Source organism: Ruditapes philippinarum, unplaced genomic scaffold (genome assembly GCF_026571515.1).
Source record: "Ruditapes philippinarum isolate M1 unplaced genomic scaffold, ASM2657151v2 ctg2745_1_1_1_1, whole genome shotgun sequence".
Lineage (NCBI taxonomy): Eukaryota > Metazoa > Mollusca > Bivalvia > Venerida > Veneridae > Ruditapes > Ruditapes philippinarum.
Window position 1 is genome coordinate 70,950 of NW_026855150.1, and position 7,374 is coordinate 78,323.

Here is a 7,374-nt window from a genome sequence, read left to right on the forward strand (position 1 = left end):
ACAACGGCCCGGCCATGGAAGCTTGGAATCTCAAATTTAAAGACTAGTCAAATGGACAAAACAATAGAGTTAGTTCAACTTAATGATGAATCAGCAAAACAATTAGAGTTCAATGCTATTCGAGAGATGAAAAAGAGTCTCAGTGAAGATGAACTTAAGAAACAGACGATCGAATTACATAGAAATATAAATGACAGTGGTTATAACGATTTGAAAGTGGTTCCTCTCATTTTAATGTACATTGTATGCTTATGGTGCGATGGGAAACCGATTGGAAAGACAAAATGTCAACTTTATACAAGTATAGTAGAAATGCTTCTATCAAGAACATTGGATAGATATCCAGAATTAGAAAGTGTCGATGACTGTTCTTTGTCTAATCTCCCAAAATGTTTCGTTGTACATGGAAATTGCCAGAAAAATAGCTCACTTATAATGTCATTAGGAAAACTAGCTTTACATACATTATTCAGTGAACAAAGAGAAAACACACTGGTGTTCAACGGATCTATTGCAAAAAATTATCTGAGCATAGAAAATTTGAAGTTAAGTCTGCTTTCAGGGATACTAACAGAAAGTAAAGTCAAATCGTTTACAGAACAAGGTTCGAGAATATCGTTTTCCCACAAAACTGTTCAGGAATTCTTTTGTGCAACTTACTTAAGTGTCGACATGGCGACTGATGTGCAGGAAACCATTGTAAAGAAATGCAAAAGTTTACAGCATGTTCTAGATATATCAACACTGTTTATGTTTGCTAGTGGTATGAAACCCGAAATAATGACTTCTATATCTCATGATTTAATGCCCGCAATAAACAACGATGAGCAAACATGCAAGTACAGAACTATGACTCTGTATGATTACATGTACGCTGAACCATTACAAGACATACAAGACGTGTATATTGCATGTTCAAAAGAGTGCATGGAAAACAAAGAGTTCAAATTGTGTTTACAAGATTTATTCATCAATGAAAAATGTCAACAAGAAGACTACTTTAAACAGTTACAGCACATGTGTCTTCAAAACAAAGACAATATTAAATCAATATTAGTAGGAAACAAAGGTATCTGTAGCCTTAACGAAATCATCAACTTGTTTGCATTCCCTAGTCTTCAAAAATTAGAAAGAATACTGTATAGAGGTCAAATTATTGAAGGAGATATGATGAGCTTGTTATTGAACCCTCTAAGATGTTTAACTGTTATATCACATAAATGGGAACATAATAGATTTGTAAGAGAACAGTGCTTTCTTACTGCAGAGATGAATGTACGACTGGTCAAATTACAACAACTGGAGTGTTTTAATATAAACTCTTTCACTATGTCCCACGCGGTAATGGAGACATTGTTAAACTTTCTCACCAGTAAAAAATCATTAAAAGATATATCATTGTCCAGTTTATATTGTAGTGATCACGATACTTCATGTTGTGGATTCAACCTTGACCTGAGTCAACATTCAAATCTTAAATGTTTGTCATTGTGCGAGATACCTGTGTCACAATTAAACATGAATGTATAACTGTTACAGGAATGCACTGTAGGAAAATTGTATGAGCCTGGTGTTGTGTCAACTTATCTCAGACATCTTCCAGCAGCCAGTAACCTACAAACACTTTGGTGTAGTTCTTTAGAATCCTCCGTTGACATAGAAACAATGCTACAAACTTTACCATTGTTACTTCATGTGAAACACGTTTGGTAATCAAGTATTAATTTAGGTGAAAGTTCATTAATGTTGTCACCTCAAATGGTCAATATTGAACGAGTTTACTTATGGAACATGACAATGTCATGTAAAGCTTTGGATGACCTTCTTTGTATTGTAAACAAACTTCAACTTTCAGTGACAGTATGGATAAGAGGTTGTGATATAAAACCAGAGACAGAATTTGAACAAATTAAAAACAATATAAAAACATCTGAATTATTCATGGTGATAAACGATGACATCTATCAGAACAGGGATTATATATTTGCTTTCAAAACTATAAAACTTAATGCCAAATAAGCTGTACGAAAATGGAAATTCCATGGAAATTGAAAGTACATAAGCCAGTTTGTCACCAATGTAATGCATAAATACTAACCATAGTTTTAGATTCAATGTGCTTCAACGTAGTTTTGAATTGTTTTATTTGTCTTGTTGTAATGTTTTACAAGTGAGATCTTTTTACAAATAAAATTTCAGATTGTTTTAAAAAATATCTTTTATTCTTCTCTTTTTGTCACCCGCCTTTTCGAAAAAAGGGGAATATAGAAATAGGCTCCGGCTGTCTGTCGTGTCCGGTCCATAACTATGTAATTTATCAAAGGAATTTGAAATAACTTTGCAAAAATGTTTGATATAAGACAATGTGTCAGGCGGAAAACCGGAACCTACCTCCAAGGTCAAGGTCACACTTGGTGATTTAAGATCAATGTCCGGTCTATAACTTTCTTATCCATGAAGGGATTTTTTTTTCACTTTTCACTTCCTTGTTTCATACATATATCGCTAACCGCCTCCGTGGTCGAGAGGTTAGAGTCGATGACTTCTAATCCAGTTACCTCTCTGGCGTGGGTTCGATCCCCGGGAGATGCTTTGGTAGTTTAGCGCGGAGGAAGGTAGTTTAGTACTGGTGTAACTCTCCAGGAACGATGGTTAGGAAACTACCCGCCTATATGACTGAAATACTGTTGAAAAAGGCGTAAAATGAAACAAACAAACAAACATATATCGCTACCATTCTTATAACTAGTGCAACATTAACAAAATTTAAATAGGGTGATATCATTTTCTTAAGTTGAATTTTAATTGAGTTTCCATATCTAAATTCTGATAAAACGATTAGAAGTCACATTTTAGAACATGCTCAAAAATAATACCACTGACTTCCGGGGAAATATTTTCATATCCAAATAGCAATTTTTTTTGCAGTTAATGGATGGTATGGGCAGTTTTTAATAATTGATTATTGACTTTTGTAAATAATGCATACATTTGAAAAACAAATGTTCAAGAGGTAAAATAAATCAGAGTTTTTAGTTACTTCGTGTATAATAATATTTTTCTTTTCTATATAAATGAAAGCTACGGAAGTTCCCCGGTGCTATTTCTGATGTTCTAGATACCAATAATTCTTACGTATAATATAAAAAGCCTAAATAGGAATTTATAACGCCTACGTTAGACTTTTAAGATGAAAAGGTGGATAAAAAAAACTTCCAAATAAGGACTTAGTTACTTCTACATAAGAGAAAGAAAAGCCGAATTAGGAATTATTGACTCCGAAAATATCGGGAAAAGAACAAAAGGTAATTTTGAAAAATATGAACGAGATATGAATTGGCAAATATTATACTAGACAATCGTATATGCTTATTGTTCAAATAGTGAAAGATATAACAAAAAATAACAAAAGCCATTAGCGATGACACAATGTTACCGTAAAAAATGTCATGTTATCACACACACACACACACGCAAGCACGCACGCGCGCGCGCGCGCACGCATACACACACATTGGTAAGAAAGAAAAGAAAGGACCGGTCGAAACCGGTAAATCTAGGAGGGACTATACTATGGTGCTAGAAAAAGTTGTATATTATTCATATAATGTACGTTTTTAAACATTCTTGAAGTCTTTTTCAATATTTCTTAACACGACATCTACTCAATTCACTTTTTACCGGGTATTTGATTTGTGCCAGAACAGTCACTTGAAACAGAAATTTGGACAACAGATCCACGGGTATTAAAACAATAACGTACATAACTTTCTTGACACTTATCAATCGTTTTACATGGAAGACCATCATTTTTTGGAGGCCCAAATCTTTTTGTTACACTTGCGAACTGGCGTAAAGCTGGGGAACCAGTTTTCATCACCAGTCGCAATTTCTTAATTTGACGACTGTCATAATGAAGAAAACTGTTCAGTAACTTTAGAGCGCATTTAGCTTGCTCCTTCTTCTGCTCATATGTTAGCAAATGGGGTATATATCTGGCAGTTATTCGCCTATCTTTCAAGGGATTCTTAAGAATCGTATGAGTTGACCCTTGTGATATCCCTGCGATATGGGTTACCTGGATAAGTAAAAGTCTGATATCTTTGCCAATGATAAGCTTGACTTTAGAATGTTTTTGTCAGTAACTATGGAGTGTTTTTTTACAAGAGGCAGAATTGCAGGCATCTTAAATTGACTCTCGTGCCCATTTTTGAATGTTTATCCGCCTCAAAACAGTTGCCTAATATACTTTATGGTTGTCATAAATTTTAAAAATACCATTGTAAATATTTTTGCAGATTTGCTTTGTTTTGATTGAGCTTTTATATTAGTCCATCTTTCAGCCTTTAAACAGTCGTGTTTAATATGAAGTCACTCGTATAAGGTACGTGTATGTTTAAATGTGAATAAAATTCTTAATCGGTTGACTGCCCTCAAAATCTTGGTATCATTTAAAAGCAGATGCATTGAGGCATAGCATATTTTACACAAACAAGAATCACGAGCTAAATAAGCAAATCAATCAGATTAAAATCAGCTCTAAATAACGCTCTGCATTTAGATCTGACAATCAACAAATACGGAGTCACTTCTCGATACTTTTCCAAAAGCAAATCATCGGCGAGCTTTCATAATTTTGAAAGCGTTTCTGTTACTTTTTTAAAACGCTGGAAAACAAATATCGAGAAGGTAATCATCACGACTTTAAAATATTACCCTGGAACAAACATGGCGTCTTCCATGAACATAATTATCTATTGCTAGTATGTTTGATATGGAAAACTTTTAATCTGTTCCCTAGTTTGATAACAGTGAATATAAAGTGACTGAAACAATCAGTATTATCACCAAGACCCCTGTAAAATTTCATTCAAAGTTTGTGTGATATGACATTTTTATTGTAAGCCTGAAAAATCCATAGGTGGCGATCAAGTTTTGAAATCCGGACCTCTCAATTACAAGGCGGACACTCGTCGCTAAAGGGTAATCCCCAACAAAGGTTCATGTTGATATATCTTATAGTTTTAGAGTTATATCCCGGACAAAGTTCAATGTGTAAACATTAACAAAGGACAATAATTAAAAAAGAAGGCACTGCAGAGCTACGGTTCTTGTGCACAGCACACGTACTCAATGTTATCTATCTACCTACAAAGTTTTATGTTGATACCTCTTATAGTGTGTAGAGTTATGTCCCGGACAAAGTTCAAAGTGTAAAAAGTAAACAAAGGGAAATAATTTAAAAATAAGGCAAGGCAGAGTTAAGGTTCTTGTGCACTGCACACCTACCAAATGAGATCTATCTTCCTACAAAGTTTCATGTTGATACATATTATAGTTTTAGAGTTATATCCCGGAAAAAAGTGTTAAAATAAACAAAGGGCAATAATTCAAAATTTAGGCAAGACAGAGTTACGGTCCTTTACTACACACTTACTTAATGAGATCTATCTACCTACAAAGTTTCATGTTGAGACCTCTTGTGGTTTCAAAGTTATGTCACGGACAAGAATAGCGGACGGACGGACAAAGCGGCGGCTATATGCTCATCCTTCGGGGAGCATAAAAACAGTACTTTTCGTAGGTCTTTGCACAAATCATGTAAAACGCGTGCATTTCGTGCCAAAAGACTTCACAACACAACTTAGTTATACGTGTCATGATTGACTTTGTGAACGCTCTTGGTTTATTTACTGTCGTATTACGGTGACCCATACCTACGGCATCAACGAATACTGTTAGTTCTTCTGACTCTGTGGCAGTGGTCTTGGATTGCTCAATTTCAAAAGCGAATCTTGTTCTTGGTATGTATTAGCGATACATGTGATTGTCCGTTCAATCAGAGCAAGACTGCAACATTTTCAATTCTGCGTGTTGGGCTTTCTTTATGGATTATGTTTTTCTCTATTTTGAGGTGTCATCTGAAAAAGCATTAATATTATCAGTTGTGGATCGGTGTTTTATATATCGGTTATTCATTAGTAAGCATTTACAAAATTAAATTGGTCGAGCGGCTGCACTTCTTTATATTTGTATTTGCAAAGTAGATTGAACATAATAAAACAATGATTTTTAGCCGTTTCGTAAGTGATCTCAAGCACGTGTCTGTCCTATTATATGCATTTTCCTTTTATATTGTGTATAATATGCATGAATATTAATTTTTAAAGAATAATTCAAATGTTTAGATTTCTTATACAACAATCGAGAGAGAGAAATATTATGGGGGGAAATTAGGAAAGTATAACATTTTTCGGTATTCATACGGCAAATTTCAAAATAATGAAAGCTTGCCGATAATTGGCTGTGTGATAAGTCACTAAAATAATTTCGAATATTGTCACGTTCAGATCTAAAATCAGATTGTATACAACAGAATTGGTCCGGCTGCTCCAGCTGTCTGGCTAACTTCACGAACATCGAAATACCAGTGTTCGTTCACGGACTAAATGAATTCTGTACATAAATGAAAGAAGATCAATAAAATGGAATTATTTTTCTTTTCTGAAACTGATGGACTGAGAGTCTTGCCATAAAGATGCAGATTTTTTTCCCTATATTAAAAAGTCTTAACATTGGATGAATATAAACTTTATAGAAATTAGTCATAAAAGCACTGTAGCCTAATCTACAAATGTTTTATAGTCCTGAAAAAAATGATTTTGTTAACCCTGAAATATAAATATTTGTAACCCTGCACTTTAGAAGTTAAATAGCCCTGAAAAATAATAATTTGAAACCCTGAAAAATAAATATTCGGAACCCGGTATGTAGCCCTGCATTACAAACTTTTTAAATCTAAAAAAATAAATATTTGAATCCCTATTAATTAATGAAGTTGTCATATTAAAGCCCATAAAATGTGAATCAAAAACATTTTTTGATATACATGTACCTGTATATGTATAATGTGAAACATGCTTAGTGTAATGTACATTTTCAACCTTTACAATTCTTAAACTAAAAAATATTTGCTTTTGCCAGCAGAAAAAAGCTGGATCAGCCTTGCACATCCATGCCAAAACTGATAATGGACAGTTCCAATGAAGGAAGCTGGACGAGTGCATATAAAATGTTAAATATATTAAGTGTTAAGTCATCTGAGGACAATTTTTCCTTGTGTGTATATATCCATGTGTTTATTTCTGAAATCTAGGGTACAACAGGATAATCTATAATGGCAAATAGGAAAATATAGGCTAAAAACGCTTACTTACTATTATTTATCAAATCTATTTTTCATGCTTCTTTTCGGTTGACCTTATGTATATGGCAGAATATATTTAAAAAGTGTGATGTATTGCAGAGTTAGGCTTCAATTTTGCTTCTGATTTAGTTTTATTATGTTAATTGTTATTCTTTCACACACATTTT